Source organism: Eublepharis macularius, chromosome 4, assembly GCF_028583425.1.
Source record: "Eublepharis macularius isolate TG4126 chromosome 4, MPM_Emac_v1.0, whole genome shotgun sequence".
NCBI classification, from domain to species: domain Eukaryota; kingdom Metazoa; phylum Chordata; class Lepidosauria; order Squamata; family Eublepharidae; genus Eublepharis; species Eublepharis macularius.
This window is the reverse complement of record NC_072793.1, coordinates 169451707-169469763: the sequence shown is the minus strand read 5'-3', so window position 1 is coordinate 169469763 and position 18057 is coordinate 169451707. Positions and strand designations below refer to the sequence as shown.

The 18057-nt window shown below is 45.3% G+C and overlaps 1 pseudogene; it reads left to right on the top strand.

Annotated features, from left to right (window-relative positions):
• LOC129327812 (zinc finger protein 585B-like) overlaps positions 1–17734 on the top strand; it is a 30947-nt pseudogene extending 13213 nt beyond the window's left edge.
• The last annotated feature ends 323 nt before the right edge of the window (positions 17735–18057 follow it).

The following is an 18057-nucleotide window of genomic DNA, read 5'->3' as shown; positions in this document are numbered from 1 at the left end:
TGCCATCAGTTTGCAGGCGGGCGGGTTTGCTCCCCCTCCCGCTCTGGCTTGACAGGGGGGCGGGTTCCCCCCCCCACGCCGATCCCGGTGGCGAGGGGAAGGCGAGCGGCTGCCCCTCTTGCAGCCGGCCGCCGGTTTGCAGGCGGACGGGTTTGCTCGCCCCCCCCCCCCCCGCGCCGGCTTGACAGAGGGGCGGGTTTGTCCCTCGCCTCGCGCGATCCAGGCGGCGAGGGGAAGGCGAGCACTTGCAGCTGGCTGTCGGTTTGCAGGCGGGCGGGTTTGCTCCCCCCGCTCCCGCCGGGCGGGTTCCCCCCCATCCCGGAGGAGAGTGGAAGGCGAGTGACCGCCTCGCTTGCAGCTTGTTTGCAGGCGGGCGGGTTTGCTCCCGGCTCCTCTTGCAGCCTGCCGCCGGCTTGCAGGCGGACGGGTTTGCTCCCCGCCCTCCGCTGGGCGGGCTCCCCCATCCCCCCATCCCGGAGGAGAGGGGAAGGCGAGTGACCGCCTCACTTGCAGCTTGTTTGCAGGCGGGCGGGTTTGCTCCCGGCCCCGGCGCCGGCTTGACAGGGAGGCGGGTTCGTCCCTCCCCTCTCCCCGATCTGGAAGGGGAGCGGCTGCCCCTCTTGCAGCCTGGCCATCCGGCTTTGGCCAAGCCGCTTCAGAGGCGGGCCATTTGTATCCCCAGCCTATCAAAGCGAGGAAGGGAAGGGAGGCAGAAGTCCTTCCTTCAGGCACCCAAAAGGCGCATGCTCCAGCTATCTTTGTGGGTTGTCGGATAGACGCTAAGACAATTATGTTATAAGATTGACTAGCTGAGTTGGGAGCCAGGAGCCTCAGCAAGCAAGCTTTGAGCTGGCACTTCCACCTCTCTGGCAACCCAATCCCTCATTGATTCTTTACTGAGAAGCAAGCCCCACAAGGGGTTTCAGCGACTGCAGCTTCCGCAAGTCTCCAAAGATTGAGAGTTCCCCTTCTAAAACTTTTCTGGGTGCCAAAAATAAAAGTCACACTGGAGGTGGGTGGGCATGAGAAGGCAAGTATAATGACACACTGCCATTGGCTTCGCCCTCACACGCCCCCAAATTATTTTGTGTGCCCCCCCCCCCAATGCTGCGGTTCTTGAGGCTTTTATTTCTCTGGCTTGATGGGGAGTTATTGGGTTGACTGCAGACTGAGTAATATGCATGCTCTGTCTAGCTCCAGATAATGAGCTGCAACTTTGTGCACGGACTGGAGTCTCTGAGTTCACTTTGAAGGGAGGCCTATGTAGAGAGCTTGACAGAAGTTGTATTTTGATGTTACTATAGTAGGGAACTGTCCTGACCTGGATCGCCCAGGTGAGCCTAATCTGGTCAGATTTCAGAAGTTAAACAGGGTTGGCCTTGGTTAGTAATTGGATGGGAGACTTCCAACGATGACCTGGGTTGCAGAGCCAGGAAATGGCAAACCACCTCTATTAGTTTCTTGCCATCATGTAAACCTCTTCAGGCGTTGCCATAAATCAGCTATGACTTCAGAGCACTCTCCACCACCATGGCATGGATCCAGATAGCCAGATTGGCCATGTCAACGTAGGGGGCCATGTTCTGGGATGGACTGAGTTGGTAGAAGGCACTTTTTGCAGCTGCATCATCCTCATTATTATTATTATTATTATTATTATTATTATTATTATTATTATTATTTGGCAGCAGTGCTGAATCTTATATAAGCCCTAGGCTCTTAACCGATGGTGGTTGGATTTCCGCCAGTTCTTGCCCAAGATCTCTGGGGAATCCTAAACTCGCCTTTCCCGCAAACACGCAAGAGCCAAATTCTCTCTCCTCCCAGAGAAACGGAGGATCCCTCTTTAATCCCTTGGGCTCACCCCCAAGGGAGAAAAGTGACTGAGCTCCCCTGCCTCTCTAGGAAAAACACTCTGTTCCCCACACTAGTCTCTCTCTCTAAACTCCGGACGGGCCGCCTTGGCGCTGGCAAGGGCATCTGGGAAATGTAGTTCTCAGGAAGAGAACAACGCGCGATAAAACTATGAAGATTTGGTTCAAAAAGGTTTAGTTTTTTCGTCTCTCCTCAAGGTCTCTTCAGCAGATCTCTCCTGAAAGGGGTCCTCATAGCAAGCTGCTGCACACAAGGACAGAAGAGCCACGAAACCTTCCCTTCTCCCATATTCTGGTCTTGTTCTCCCGCTTGAATCTTGATTGTTTCAGTGAACTACAATTCCCAGGACGCTGTGCGAGCAACAGTGAGGCCAAACCTGCGTTTTTTTCGTAGAGGGGAGGACACCGGGGAGACATGGAGCTCAACGGGGCCTCTCGGCTTCCTCGGATGGAGGGAGACTTTGGCTTTCGCCCGTCTGCGAAAAAGGCAAATGCTGGGCAAGAAGAGGGGCGGGGACAGAAATCCCGTGTGGACGGGATGGAGGAGGCAGGGCGGGCAGAGAGATCTCTGTGCAGCCTCGCAGAGCTCCAGCCACCTAGATCCCTCTCATAAACGGTCTTTCCCTATAGGGGATTTGGGGGTGATTGCAGTCGATAAATGGCAACACCCTTGTGGCTCGAGGAGAAAGGAGCTCTTGAGTCTCGAGAGCTTCCACCCTGGAAATCTTGTGAGTCTCAGGACTGAAATCCAGCTGTTAATCAAACCAGTTTATATTTACAAAGCGGGAAGCAAGCTTTAGAGAAGCACAGAGCACCTCTGCAGGCAAAAGTATTTGACGAGGAAACCTGTGCAAATAGAATTCCTGTGTATCTCAAGCATGAGGGGCAAGGCAAGGCAAGAGTAAACTAGGGCTGTTTACCTTTAATTGGACTTGATGAACAGAAGCAATGTTCTGTCTTTCTTGGAAACTTTCAGTATATTATTCCAGTGACAAGCTGGGGAGGGGAGCAATTATTCTTGCCATCGGTTTGCTGTATTGCATTCATTTAATCAAATGGCTGGCCGAAGGGAATATTTCTTTCATTCTTGAATGCTTAAGAACAAGAATAGATGATCAACTGGGCAGTATGTTCCTCTTTCAGACATCCGCAGTGTCCTTTGAGGAGGTGGCCGTGTTCTTCACAGAGGAGGAGTGGGCTCTGCTCAGTCCAGGCCAAAGACAACTCTACTGGGAAGTGATGCAGGACAATTACGAGACCGTGGCCTCCGTGGGTAAGAATCTTTCCCCTTTTCTCCTGAGAATTGGGGAGGGGGGCATCTTCCTTTGGCCCTCTTTGATTTCAGGACACCCTTTCGTTTGCCACTGAGGAAAGAATGGGACACCAACTCCACAGCGCGCTATGCTCATGTGTTTTCTTTTGCCTGCTACAGACAGGGAGCGATCACTTCCATTACAAATAGCAGAGGGATGTACCTCTTTTATGCTCCCCGCTCCTCCCTTTGGGGACCCAAAGTAACTTACATAGTTCTCTTCTCCTCCATTTTATCCTTACAACGCCTCTGTGAGGTACGTCTGCCTGGGAAATTGTGGCTGGCCCAAGGTCACCCTGGAAGCATCCTGGGAAGAGCCCTGAGTATTCAAAGTTGGGTCTCTTACATCCTAGTCAGATCAAAATCAAAAAGAGTCCAGTAGCACCTTTAAGACTAACCAATTTTAATTATTATAGCATAAGCTTTCGAGAATCAAGTTCTCTTCATCAGATGCCTGATCAGACACTCTGATCATTACACTGGCTCGGATAGCTCAGGGAAGTGTCTGTTAAATCCCCTTTGTTTTGTAATGGAGGGGATATTTTCCTCCCTCTCTTTCGATGCTACCTTGTGGCTTCTCATGTGTAAACTGGTTCCGATTTGGAGTGAACACCTTTTACCTCTTTTCTTTATTATCTTTATCTTTTTATCTCTTTCTCCCTTTTTCTTCTTTCTGGCTTCTGTGCTGGCAGTTTATGTTTTTAGCCCTTTATTTTAATTGGGCTTTTATCTAGATGTGGAAGGGAATGGCAAAAGGATTTCCTGGGTCATGTTTTGTCGGCAGAGTGTTTTTTTCATTTTACTTAACTATTCAAATTTATCTATCTTATACGTTCCCCATTAGTTCTGGGAGTATAAGATCTATAGGAGGCACTTAGTGCTTATACTATTTACACTCCTTGGGACTTTATCCCGTTGTGTAGATAAGGCTACCGCTGAGCACAGAATTTGTGGTGAATTGTGGTGAATTTGTGGTTAATTTTTTCATTTTACTTAACTATTCAATTAATAGTTAATTAATTGCTAAATCTGTTCAGCGTTTCTTCTGGGTGAGGGGTTAGTAATGATTGACTAATACCAGATATTGCCTATCCGCCTTGTCTGTGCTGCCTCTTGGCTTCTCGCATGTAAACCTTTGCTGATCTTGCAAACAGCACAGGATTATTCCTGAGATAATCTGGGCCAAGATGTTCTGATTTTCTTTGTTTTTGGCACTGGTACTTCCATGATCATCCAAAACTAGTTGGCCAAATGCCTAACCTTCTTTTCCGATGAGGGGTGTCTGCCACTAACAGAAACACCCTTTCATCAATAGAGACCAGAGTCCAGCCTTCTCACCAGCCTCGTAGCGTGCTGCACTGGCGATATTGCCTTTTAAGGGCTGTTCCGTGTAAGTTCTTCATGCTAACTCCCCAAGTGGTGTTTAGCCATAGTTTTCTCCAGTAATGTCTTTTTATGTATAATGTGTTTTCAGATAAATTTCAAGATGTTTCCTTCCTCCAGATCTTCCTTTGATGCTTCCTCTAGAGTAAGATTCCAATTTGCATCATGCTCAAGAAGACCTCTTAACTGACAAGTTTCTCCTGGCCCAGGTTATCCCCTGGAACCTCCACCCCCTCCTTATTTCCAGTGATTATACATGGGAGCCCCCGCCTTTCTCACTTTGCCTGCCAGCCCCATAAGCCACAGTCACTGCAATATTATTTTACTTGGAGTTTGCCCATTTGAGGTATTTAACAGTAGTTCAAATACTGACTGAGCAGCTCTGCCTAGGTTTGCCGTCCTCCAGGTGGGGGCTGGAGATTTCCCAAAATTACAACTGATTTCCATAGTACACAGACCAGTTCCCCTGGAGAAAATGGCTCCTTAGGATGGAGGACTCTTACGATATTATACCTCACCCTCTCTAGGCTCCACCCCCCCCCCCAATATCCAGGAATGTCCCAGAATGGAGTTGACAGCCCTAGGTCTATTATTATTAATAACAATAATCATTCAATTTATATACCGCTCTTCAGGACAACTTAATGCCCACTCAGAGCAGTTTACAAAAAAAGTTATTATTAAGGTAAAGGTAGTCCCCTGTGCAAGCACCAAGTCATTACTGACTCATAGGGGATGTCGCATCATGACATTTTCTTGGCAGACTTTTTACGGAGTGGTTTGCCCTGTAATGTTTGAAATATTATTATCCCTACAACAATCACCCTGTGAGGTGTGTGGGGCTGAGAGAGCTCTGGAAGAGCTGTGACTGACCCAAGATCACCCAGCTGGCTTCAAGAGGAGAAGTAGAGTATCAAACCAAGTTCCCCAGATTAGAGTCCCACCTCTCTTAACCTCTGCACCAAACTGGCTCTCTATTGACAAACAGTTGTAGCAATACTGGATGAAGCAACTGCCTCAGAGATAATCCTTTCCTGGCAAATGGTAGCCAAAATATTTTTCCCTGTGGGGACCCCAAAAGGCTTGCACTGTTCTTTCCACCATTTTATCCTCACAACAACCCTGTGTGGTAGGCTAGGCTGAGCATGCATGCTTGGCCAAAAGCCAGCCATCAACTTTCTGTGACAAAGTGGAGAATCGATCTTGGGCCTCCTAGATCCCAGTCAGACCTTCTATCCACTAAATCACACTGGCTCCAATAGCTCAGGGTCTTTCTTAAGCCCCATTTGTTTACTAAAGGAGGGGGTATGTTTCCGTTTCCAGCAGGTGGGAAATTTTTGAGATATTTATACAAAATACTTAGAGTGTATATTTAAAATATTTAAAGAGAGTTCAGCATAATCATATATCGTGTATTTTGAGCCCATTTTGTATTGTGCTGGATGTTGTATTTATAACTACTTATTCTGTAGAGCTGTTTATTTATTCCTAATTTATTACTTTAGCACTTTGCACTTTAAATATACACTTTAAATGTTTTGCATAAACAGCTTTACCGACTGCATTGATTGTTATTCACGGGAAGGGACCTTTCCCCCTCTTTTTTTGAGCTTTCATATCCCATGACTGCCTTTCTTGTTTGACCAATTTTGGGACCTCTGACTTTGGGAGGTTTAAATGAATTATGCCTGCCCCAGTCAACTGTAAGTTCTGGTGCAAATTGTGGGGGAGTGGTTCTGGAAATTACCTGGGCCACTGTGGCCCAGTTACCTTCATTTGGGGTCCAGCAAGAACAATTTTAAGGTTACTAGCATTCTTTTCGGATGAGCTGTGCCTGCTCCACTGCATGGTCCAGGATGTTCCAAGTCCTTTCATGTTTTGTACTGCAAGTTCCACAGTCATCCTGAAGCTGTTGGCCAATTTTGAGGCATCTAGCTGTATTTTCTGAGTTACGCCTCTTGCAGACTGACAGAGCCTTTTATTTATATAGATACTGAATTTACCAACAGTTCTTTACTGGGTGAGAGGGTAATAATAATATTATAATTACAGTGTGCTTATGTTCTGCTCTTCTAGACAGATTAGGGTCATCTTAGTCAGTGTTGTTGTTATCCCCACAAATACAGCTGGGGAGCTGGGGCTGAGAGGAGTGGCTTACCCAAGGCCACCTGCTGAGTTCTTGCAAATAGAGAGTGTCGAACCAGCAGCGTGGAGATTTGCAGCCCAGCTACTTAACCGCTATGTCGTAGCAGTATTTACCAAAAAGGTAGGTGTTTACCGAGGTTCACGTAGTCATAGCTTCTTTTCAAACAATGGTGGATCCTTGTAGCATTCTTGTTTTGATGGCTACCACATTTATGATTTTTACATGCAGGTAGCAACAAGGAGTTAGGAGGGCATCTCATTTTCTTCCCTCTCACTACTTCCGCTATCCCTTACCTGAAAGCCTCCATAACCTCCCCCCTTTTCCTGATTCCCTCTCTCCTTCCCACCCATTAGTCAGCCTACATTTATCTGTCCTCATCCATCTTCAGCTTTCCCTTCTTCCCTTTCCCTGTTAGCTTCTAACCGGAAAAACTATGGCCCAGTTGCCCAGGGATCCATATCTGCAGGGCTGAACTAGGGGTGTGCAGCACACAAAAAAAAGTGGCTGATTCCAGAACTGGATTTCAGGGATACTAAAAATTTTTAGTATTAATGAAATCCAGGTCAGATTCACGGATCTGGACTAGTAAATCCTGGATTTATCAGGTCAATCTTCCCTATAGGGAAAAATATCCAGGGGGCTGGGTAGGCATTTTTCATGCTAACCCCACCAAATTTGCAGGTAACCTCCTGACTGTCCCATCAAGACCCCCCCCCCAATTTCAGGAGGGTTGGACCTGGGGTCCAGTTCTTTAGACCACTGCAGAAGCTGCCCCCAGCGTCTCTCCATTGTTTTTTCCGGAGGACACATTCTCAAGGCTTTTAAACTCTGCAGTAGCCCCTCCCCCTTGCTTGAGATTCTTTGGTTCAGCATTGAAACTTCCTTGCAAGCTTAACCAACAAAACCAAGAGAACCAAACTGCAACAAGGGAGCCATTGTCATACCTGAGAATCCTAGTGTTGAATGAAAGAATCCTTTGTCAAGCCCAGAGTTTAAAAGGCAGCTGGCGGAGATGGCTGCTTGAAAGGACTCTTTGGGAACTCGTGTGGGGAAGGGGTACCAACCTCACATCACTCTTCTGTAGTGGTGGAGGACCTTGGCTTCAGCTCCATTTGTGCTGCTACCTGCCTTATCGCTGCTACTGCCCTCTCACTCGCCACGGCAGCTACATGATACAGCTGGATAATCTGGCCCATCTAAATTCAGTTCCCTGGATGGGATCTGGGGCATATATCTGGCCTTTTTTCCAGTTCCTGGCTCCAAACTGCACCCCCCTAGACTGAACTTGTAAGTAGTTCTGGGCGTCACCTCACTTCCGACTATATTCCCTTATCCAATACTATTTCTTCTTTCCTCCTCCTGGCAACCCCCTTTCCCCAACTTTTCTTGCTTCTTTCTCTTCTGCTCACCCACCAGCTAAGCTACCTGTATCTACCCACCTGTGGTCAGCCTTCCCTCCTTCCTTCCCTCCGGCACAGTTTTGATGTGCCAGCCCAGCTGTTGGAAATACCAAAACACCACTTGAAAAGACTGCTCCTTATCTTAAAAATAAATAAAAAATAAAATTTAAAAACTCATTATTAGCCCTATCTAGGTAAAAATAGGTTTGAATTCTGCACTTGTTTATTTGAAAATATATATCTTAAATAGTCTCAAATATTATTCTAATACTTTTAAAAGTTATGATTTTTTCACTTTGTACTTTGATAATCCTTGTAGCACACAGCTTTGTATTTTTTGTTGTCCTCTTCCTTTTTCTGTATTACTTTCCCAGATTTTAATAAAATAAAATATTAAAAATAAAAAAGAAAGGATCCTGCCCCCTGCCCCATCCAGGTTGGAAGGCTGGCAATACTGTGTGATTGCCTGACAACAGTCAAAGAGGGTATTTGTTTTCTAAAGTGTTTCCATCTTTTTTTCCCTTTCCTGTAAAGGAAAAAAAATTCAATGCAGCAGGATTTGAGTCTAGCAGTACCTTAAACCAACAAGATTTTCAGAGTGTAAGCTTTCGAGAATCCAAGCTCCCCTTTTCAGACAAGAGACTGTCCAACCTTATGCATACTGCAGGCCATAGGAACAGAGGAATCTGTTCTTTCACAAGGACTATCTGTCCTTCTGCACCACAAAATCTGCACAGATGATGCAGTTCTGTGGTGACTTGGAGGCCTTTTTCACCCTCTGCATTTGAAGGAGTACTTCCATCGAGCCTCAGAATAGAACATGTGAGAATGGGGCACTGCACATATGAATGGCATATGTGTGAAAATGGAGCTCCAACCTCTGATACCCTCCCTGGGTTGAGTTTAAAAGCTCTGGTGGCCAGCCAATATTTTTTTAAAAACCATGGGGAAGATTAGCAAAAGTAGAAACAAACCTACGCTGGTTCCAGATTCTATAAAAGTTTTTATCCTGGCCAATAACAGCAGAGAAGGTACTGGCATGGGAAGAGCAACACAACCTAAAATGGCTACTCCCAGCAACGATGCTGTAATCAGTGAAGACGTACAGGTTCTTGATAAAGAAATCAAAGTAAAATTAGACAAGCTAGAAGACAGATGAGCCTGCAGAATAGAAAACCTCTTCAAGTAAGTCACAGAACAGCTGAGGGAGATTAAAGAATCCATATAGCAAATAGCCCAAACAGCAAATACTGCAATGGAATTAAGCATAACGCTGCAGGATGAAGTGCATAGTTTGCAATCAAATAATATCTGGACAAGAAACAAACTTATGGATCTGGACAATAAACTGAGATACAATAATCTAAAATTCAGAGAATTTAGAGAATCTGATGAAGGAACAACAGATCTGTCTTCTTAGCAAGCCGGCTATCACAAGAATTAAATCTGGAAGAGGGCATAGTGTCAATGACAGAAAAAGCATAAAGGCTGAGCCCTCCAAATAACTCTCATTGAAAAACTGAAAGCAATATAGTGGCTACATTTCTAGACAGCTGCACCAAGGAGAAGATACTCCAAGAAGCCAGGAAAAGAGGAACGTTTAAATTCCAAGGCAGCAAAATTCAAGTGAACCAGGATCTTTCAAAGGAAACACTTTTTCTTAGACAAGAACTCAAATCTACCACTAATAGGATTCAAGAAGATAATATTAAATTCCAGTGGGTTTTCTTGACCAAAAATGCACTCCGTTTTCAAGGGAAAGTATATCAGACTACAAATCTTGAAAGTGGCTATCAACTTTTGCAAGAGCTGAATTTGCAACACCAAAGAAGTTACTCTGAAAAATCACAATCTGAGAAAAATAAAAAAGCATCGACTCCCAGAAAATGGAGCAGAATCCCAGTCAAGCAAGCCAAATGACTTCATAGTGAACTAATCACAAATCTTCTTCATCCGACCAACTAAACACTAAGAATCTGTGCAAAATTCTGTAAATCATTTTCTTTAATGTGTGATAGTCATATCTGTACATGCAATCTTAATTTCTTTGTCTTAAGCAACTCACTGTTCAAAACAAGTTGGATGGGGAGGGGGGCCTGGAATTCAAAGCCCTTAGTTAAGTTGGAGACACCCCCCCCCCCCAGACATTGGGTATAAAAAACCCATACCTCATTGATCCATTGGAGTGGTGCTTCTGGAGGTTGTTTTTATTCGTTCCAGTTTTTTCTTACTGTTTGCTATTAGAAATGTTTTCTTTATACCTGTTTGTTAGTTTTGTGGAGTGGGAGGTGGGGTAAGTTGGGTAAAGTTAAGGTTAAAAAAAATGGTTTGCACTGATCCTATTAGAAGCTTATCAGCCCGACAACTAACTTTGATCACACTCTTTTTGTTATACGGGCTAATAAACCAAGCTGAAAAAAGAAGTTCATAATGATAACTTACTTTAAATGGGTTGGCAGGTACTTATCTATTTACCATTGTGAATAGACTCTCTGATATAAAATTGAATCCAAAAATGCTTATCTTTCTTAATTGTACGTCATGTCATCCCAGGTAATTTCATTTAACTGTAGAGTGCTAAACAACAAAATTAAGAGCAAGTGAGAACTGTCAACTTTAGTGAGTGCTCTGATATAGGGTTCTTATCCATCTTATGTCACTATCGGTGCCTGTATTCAGATCTCAATGGTGGGCTTAACAATTTCAAGCCACCAAAGAGAACTGAACAGGATTTGAAGGAATTACCCATGGACATACAGGAACAAATCTATATGGACACACCACAGGAACCTCAACCAGTACTTTCTATCTTCTGCCCAACATACAAAAGCCTGGCAACCTAAGATGTCCTATTGTCTTGGACATAGAGACCATCGCTGTTGGGGTGTCTGGGTACATGGACTCCATTATCAAACCCCATCCCATCAATACCCCTAATTATGTATGAGATACCACAGACTTCCTAAGAAGATACAATCGAGTGACAATCTTCCAGATAACACTCTTTTGGCCACCGTGGATGTTAAGTCTCTATACGCTAACATCTCCCACAAAGATGATCTACAAGCCTTTAGGAACACCATTACTGACCACATCACAGCTGACCTCACTACCAAGCCCTGTTAGTTTATCCTCACCCACAACTGCTTCACAGTTGGTGAAGGTTTATTCCTTCAAATTGATGCAAAAATACTGCTATGAGTTCCCTTGGTATGACTTTAGCCAATTGATTAATCACACAAGGCTGAGATCAAGGACAGTTCAGCTAGAGGCAGTAGTCTGTAAAAGCTCTACACCTACCCTGGGGCAGGTTGTCACATCATTTATACAGTTAAATAATATTTCTGTGCATGTCTGTTAAGCACTTATACAATGATTTTTTTCCGTTTTACTTATTAATTCTAAGGCTCTTTGTGTATGCTCTAAGGAAGTGGTTGGATGGGTTGGAAACCAGACAGTTCTGCTTTTGCGGCGGGCACTTGTGGTGAGCTAAGTTCTAAGAATATTCTGACGTTCTGCTAACCTCTTCAGAAATCCTAAGGATATTCAGATTTTAGCTAGCTTCATCAGAAATCAAGAATATCTCATTCAGACATTTGCTATGTTAGACAAAAACAAGAAGTTTGCAAAATGCAGCTTACATGATTAGAACAAATCACATGATTAAAACAATATATAATAGAAACACTTCGGTGTTTCTGATTTTTCTATCAAAATCAATGGCACAGCCATGGCACCACAATACACCAACATTTTTAAGGCTGACTTGGAACAACACTTTCTCAGCTCCTACCCACTAACAACCTTCCTGTACTTTAGATTTATTGATGATATTTTCATCATCTGGACACACGGGAAAGAAGTACTGGAGGAATTTCACCAGGCCTGCAGCAACTTCCACCCCACCATCAGCCTGACCATGAATCAATCCACATAGGATGTACATTTTCTAGATACTATGTACAAATACATGACAGATGCTTAAGAACCATGTTATACTGGAAACCTACTAATCTGCAAACGTATATACATGCCTCTAATCACCATCCTAAATACACCAAACAAATCATTGTCTACAGCCAAGCTCTATGTTACAGCCACATCTGTTCCAATCCCTCTGAAAGAGATTCTCACCTGCAAGATCTACAGCAGACATTTTTGGAATACCCTCCTGATGTAGTAAGGAATCTGGTTGACAAAGCCAGAATGGTACCAAGAGATACCCTGCTACAAGACAGGCCCAAATGAAACAACAATAGAACACCACTGATGGTCACATACAGCTCTCAGCTCAAACCAGTTCAACGCAGTGGGAGGCAAACCTTCTCTCACACAACCTCTTAAACAACTTCTCACTCAAGAATGTAATTCCCAACACTGACACAGACTCTGGGACCAGAACCTGCAATAAACCAAGAGGCCAACTCTGTCCCCATATTTATTCCGACAGGACAATCAGTGGACCTTACCATGCCAGTTATACCATCTCAGGTTCATTCACTTGTTCATCTTCTAATGTTATATAAACTAGTGTCTGCAATGCCTCTCTGCTCTCTACATTGGACAAACAGGTCGGTTCTTATGCAAAAGAATAAATGGACATTAGACACTCAAACACTCAAAAACCAATGGGAGAACATTTTGATTGTCTAGGACATTACATCGATGATCTAAAAGTGGCTGCCCTCAAATAGAGAAACTTCAAGGGGAGATTACAGTGTGAGATTGCTGAAATAGCGTTCATTCACAAATTCAGCTGAACACAGATTTAGGATTCTTATCTCACTACACATGCTAATCTCTACTCAAATGATATTGTGTTGTATCTTTACATTCTGACATCTTCCTTTAGTGTACCCCTTTACATTCAGATTCCAAGCCTAGTTAAAAAAGAAGGGAGTTCTGACTCTGACTCTCAAAAACTTACATTCTGAAAATCTTGTTGGTCTCTAAGGTGCCAATGGACTCAAATCCTGCTGTTTTTCTGTAGACCAACACACCTACACACTTAAAACTATTTCAATACAATTCAATGGTTTTTAAAGCATTTCATTTCCTGTTTGGTCTCCACGTGCTTCCTAAACTAACACTAGAAAACACATTAATCTTTCTGCAACAAAAGCATGTAATTCCCTTCCCTCATGTTGTGGTGACCTCTTCCACCTTTCTAAGACCTCCTGACACATGGTTAGAGACTGCTGAGGTTTTTCCAGGCCCCCGGCTTTTGCTGCAGAAATTATCATTCACTACTGACTGTACCTGCTAACAGGTTTTTTTTCTTTCTGTCTCTCTTTTTCAACTGCAGATGTGAGTAACATTGCGATTGAGAAAGAACCAGAAAGGGTGATTGTGGAAAGAGGTGAAGATCTGCAGGTAGAAGTGAAATCTGGGGTTCAAGTGGTACCCAAGGGGGAGCAGAGAAGCAAAAGGAAAGAAAAACAGAAACTGAGGAAGGAATTGCTTGCCCATCAGAGCAGGAGGATTCTTGAGGACCCAGCCCAAGATGACGTACAGAAGAGAAAGAAAAGACATAAGGGTCCAATGATTCTGAAAGGGTTGAGCTGCAAACTCAGAGTTAAAAGGTATCAGGACATTACAACATGCTGGAACACATATAAATGCTTGGAGTGTGGAAAGGCCTTCATTCAGAATAGTAAGCTAGCTATACATCAAAGAATGCACACAGGGGAAAAGCCATATAAATGCTTGGAATGCGGGAAGAGCTTCTCTCAGAATGTGACCCTAGCTTGTCATCAAAAGGTTCACACAGGAGAGAAACCATATAAATGCTTGGAGTGTGGAATGAGCTTCTCTCTGAGTGGCAACCTAACTAGACATCAGAAGGTTCACACAGGGGAGAAGCCTTATAAATGCTTGCAATGTGAGAAGAGCTTCTCTCAGAATAGCCAGCTAACTAGTCATCAAAAAGTTCACACAGGTGAGCGGCCATATAAATGCTTAGAGTGTGGGAAGAGCTTCTCTCTGAATGGCAACCTAACTAGCCATCAAAAGATTCACAGAGGGGAGAAGCCATATAAATGCTTTGAATGTGGAAAGAGATTCTCTCACAATAACCACCTAACTAGACATCAAAAGGTTCACACAGGGGAGAAGCCTTTTACATGCTTGGAGTGTGGGAAGAGCTTCTCTGAGAATAGTAGTCTGATTAGTCATCAAAGGGTTCACACAGGGGAGAAGCCTTATAAATGCTTGGAATGTGGGAAGAGCTTTGCTAACAGTAGCCACCTAACTAGCCATCAAAGGACTCACACAGGGGAGAAGCCTTATAAATGCTTGCAATGTGAGAAGAGCTTCTCTAATAATGGCCAGCTAACTAACCATCAAAAGGTTCACACAGGTGAGCGGCCATATAAATGTTTAGAGTGTGGGAGGAGTTTCTCTCTGAATGGCAACCTAACTAGCCATCAAAAGATTCACAGAGGGGAGAAGCCATATAAATGCTTGGAGTGTGGGAAGAGCTTCTCACGGAATACCCACCTAACTAGCCATCTAAAGGTTCACAGAGGGGAGAAGTAGTATAAATGCTTATAGTGTGGGAAGAGCTTCTCTCAGAATGGCACCTTAACTAGATATCAAAAGATTTGTACAAGGAAGGAGCCATATATATAAACTAGGAACAAAGCCCGTTGTGGGAAATGATACAATGATCTCTAAAAAGGGAAGGGAAGGCAGACGGGCATTGCTACCTGCTTCGTTCTTGATTCCCTCTGGGTGAAGGAGAGGCATTACCGCCTGCTCTGTGCCCGATCTCGGATGGGTATAGGTGGGATGGGCATTGCCACCTGCTCCGTGCAACATCCAGGGCAGGTGAAAGGGGCGGTCATTGCCACCTGCTCTGTGCCTGATACCAGCCAGATGAAGGGGGGCATTACCATTGCTCCATGCCTGATCCCAAGCCGGGTGAAGGCAGAGCAGGCATTGCCACCTACTGTGCGCCTGATCCCATCTGGGTGACGGGGGATGCACATTGCTGCCTACTTCGTACCTGATTCCCCTCCTGGTGAACGGGGGCAGGCATTGCAGCCTGCTCCGCACATGATCCCAGCCACGTGGAGATAAGCATTCCCGCCTGCTCTGTGCCTAATTCCCACCAGGTAAAGGGGGTGGGCATTGCCACCTGTTCCGTGCCTGATCTCAGCTGGATTAAAAGGGGGAAGGGATTGCCATCTACTTTGCACCTGATCCAGGCTGGCTGAAGGGGAGAGAGCATTGCTGCTGCTCCGCACCTGATTCCAACTGGGTGAAGGGGGGCAGACATTGCCACATGCTCTGCGCTTGGTCCTGGCTGGATGAAGGGGAGTGGACGTTGTCACCTGCTCCGTGCCTGATCCTAGCCAGGTGAAGGGAGTCAGGCATTGACACCTGCTCCACTCCCCAATTGCTGCCAGGTAAAGATGGGGGGGGGGCATGAGGAAGTGATGGGTGGCCTTGCCTGCGCTTTCTCCTGTGACGGCACCCTCTGGAGTTGCACCAGGATAAGTTGTCAGTAATACAGCTTGCCTTTTATATAATAGGACTAGCAACAAAGCCCTTTGTGGGGAAAAATAAAACGGGCTCTGGAAAGGGGAGGGGGCTGGCGGGCATTGCCTCCTCCTTTGTGCATGATCCCAGCCAGGTGAAGGCAGGGGGTGGGCATTGCCACCTGCTCTGTGCCTGATCTCGACCAAGTGAAGAGGGGTGGGCATTGTCATCTGCTCTGCACCTGATCCCAGCCAGGCAGAGGGGGAAGGGCATTGCCGCCTGCTCCACGCCTGATCCTGGCTGGTTGAAGGGAGGAGGCATGCATTGCCACCTGCTCCTCTCCTGGCTGGGTGAATGTGGGGGGGACAGACATTGCCTCCTGTTTTGCTCCTGATCCTGGCTAGTTTAAGGTGGGTGGTAGGAATTGCCACCCGCTCATTTCATCCTGACCAGTTGAAGGTGGGGGGCAGGCATTGCCACCTGCTCCACTCCTGATCCCAGGTGGGTGAAGGCAGGGGGCAGGCATTGCCACCTGCTATACTCCTGATCCCAGCCAGGTAAAGGCAGCAGGTGGGCAGTGCTACCTTCTACACTCCTGATTCTTGCTGGGTGAAGATGGAGGAGTGGACATTGCCACCTTCTTCGCTCTTTATCCTGGCTGGGTCAAGGCGGGGTTGCAACCTGCTCCATGCCTGATACCGGCTGCATGAAGGCAGGGGCGCCCCTTGACACCTGCTCCACTCCTGATCCCAGCCAGATGAAGGTGGGGGGTGGGTGGGCATTGCCACCTACCTCACTCCTGATCCTGGCCAGGTGAAGACAGTGGGTGGGCATTGCCACCTATTCCACGCATGATCCCAGCCAGGTGAAGGGAGGGTGAACATTGCCACCTTCTCCCTGTGTTATCCAGGCCAGGTGAAGGCGGGGGCAGGGATTGCCACCTGCTCCGCTCCTGCTCCCAGCCAGGTGAAGGCAGGGGAGAGGGCATCGCCTCCTGTTCCGCTTCTGATCCCAGTCAGGTGAAGGGTGGGGATAGGCTTTGCCACCTGCTCCACACCTGATCTCGGCTGGATGAAGGCAGGGGCGGGCATTGTCTCCTGGTCCGCTTCCGATCTCAGTCGGGTGAAGGCGGGGGGCCGGCATTTCTACCTGCTCCACTCCTGATCCTGACCTGGGTTTCCTGCAGCAGCAGTGCCATCTGGAGGCACACCAGGGTAGGAAGTGAGTTGTCTGGAACACGCTTACTCTTTTATATAGTAGGACAGGATGTTTAGAAAGTGGAAAGAACTTTAGTGAGAGCGTCAGCCTTACTTTACACCGCAAAATTCACACAGGAGACTAACCATCCAATGAAAGTTAACCTGTGGGAAATAAATTAATGTGGCTGACCTTGCCTGCTTGTGGCCATGACGTCATTTAGGTTAGCTTCCCTGATAAGGAACATCTTTCTCCCTAATTTCCTCCTTTTCCTTCACCTCCTCTCCTTTCTTTTTGTTCTCATCAAATATATGCATGTAGGATTCCTGGTGATCAAAACAATGTATATTTCTCTCTGTGTTCTCTTAAAGCCGTTCATGTTAATGGATCATCTGCGAAGGTGGTGAGATTGATTAATGCCTCATATTATCTCTTCTAAAATGACGGGTGCTAGAATTTTCCAGTGGAAAAAACTTTCATTGGAACTATCTGGAAAATTTTCATATTGTGGATTAAATTTCTACCCTCCTCCTCAGAAGAGTCCAATAACTAATGTAATTTATCATGTTCTGTATCTTTTAGGGCTACAGTATCACTTTTGTGGTAATTTTTATAAAAATAAATTACTAATAAATTTACTTTAAAATATCAGTAATTTCCGTACGTTTTCTTCTTTAGGAAGGTTGTTCAGCTCAGCCTTGCGAGGTTCTGCACCTTTAGTCAAAAGGAGTGCTGAATAGCTCTTCTCCATTTTTCATTTATAAGATTCATGTTTTTCTATCAGTTTTATGATGCATTGGTAGTTTAGATTGTCTTTGTAAAAAATGAATAGGTGTCTCCTGCTTGGACAAGAGCATTCGCATCTCTGTCCCCTCAGTTTTGCTCGGCTGAGGTTTAATGGTGCAAAATGTGCAAAAGTGCAAAGTGTCAACAATAAATACAATCTATAATAAATACAAGGTAACAATTATACAAGGTAACAGTTGTTTGTCCGTGTTTTTGTAATGTTCATAAAGAAACGTCTGGGTGAGAGCTGCAGTAGAGCCTTCTTAGGAATGTAGGCAGAAAGTCCCACAGGGGAGGGTGACCACAATCCAGATCAAATGAAAATATTGATGTGCCGACGGGATTATGCTTGCATAATCGGACAAACAACTGTTACCTTGTATAATTGTTACCTTGTATTTATTATAGATTGTATTTATTGTTGACATTTTGCACTTTTGCACATTTTGCACCAATATATTGTTATAAAAATAAAAA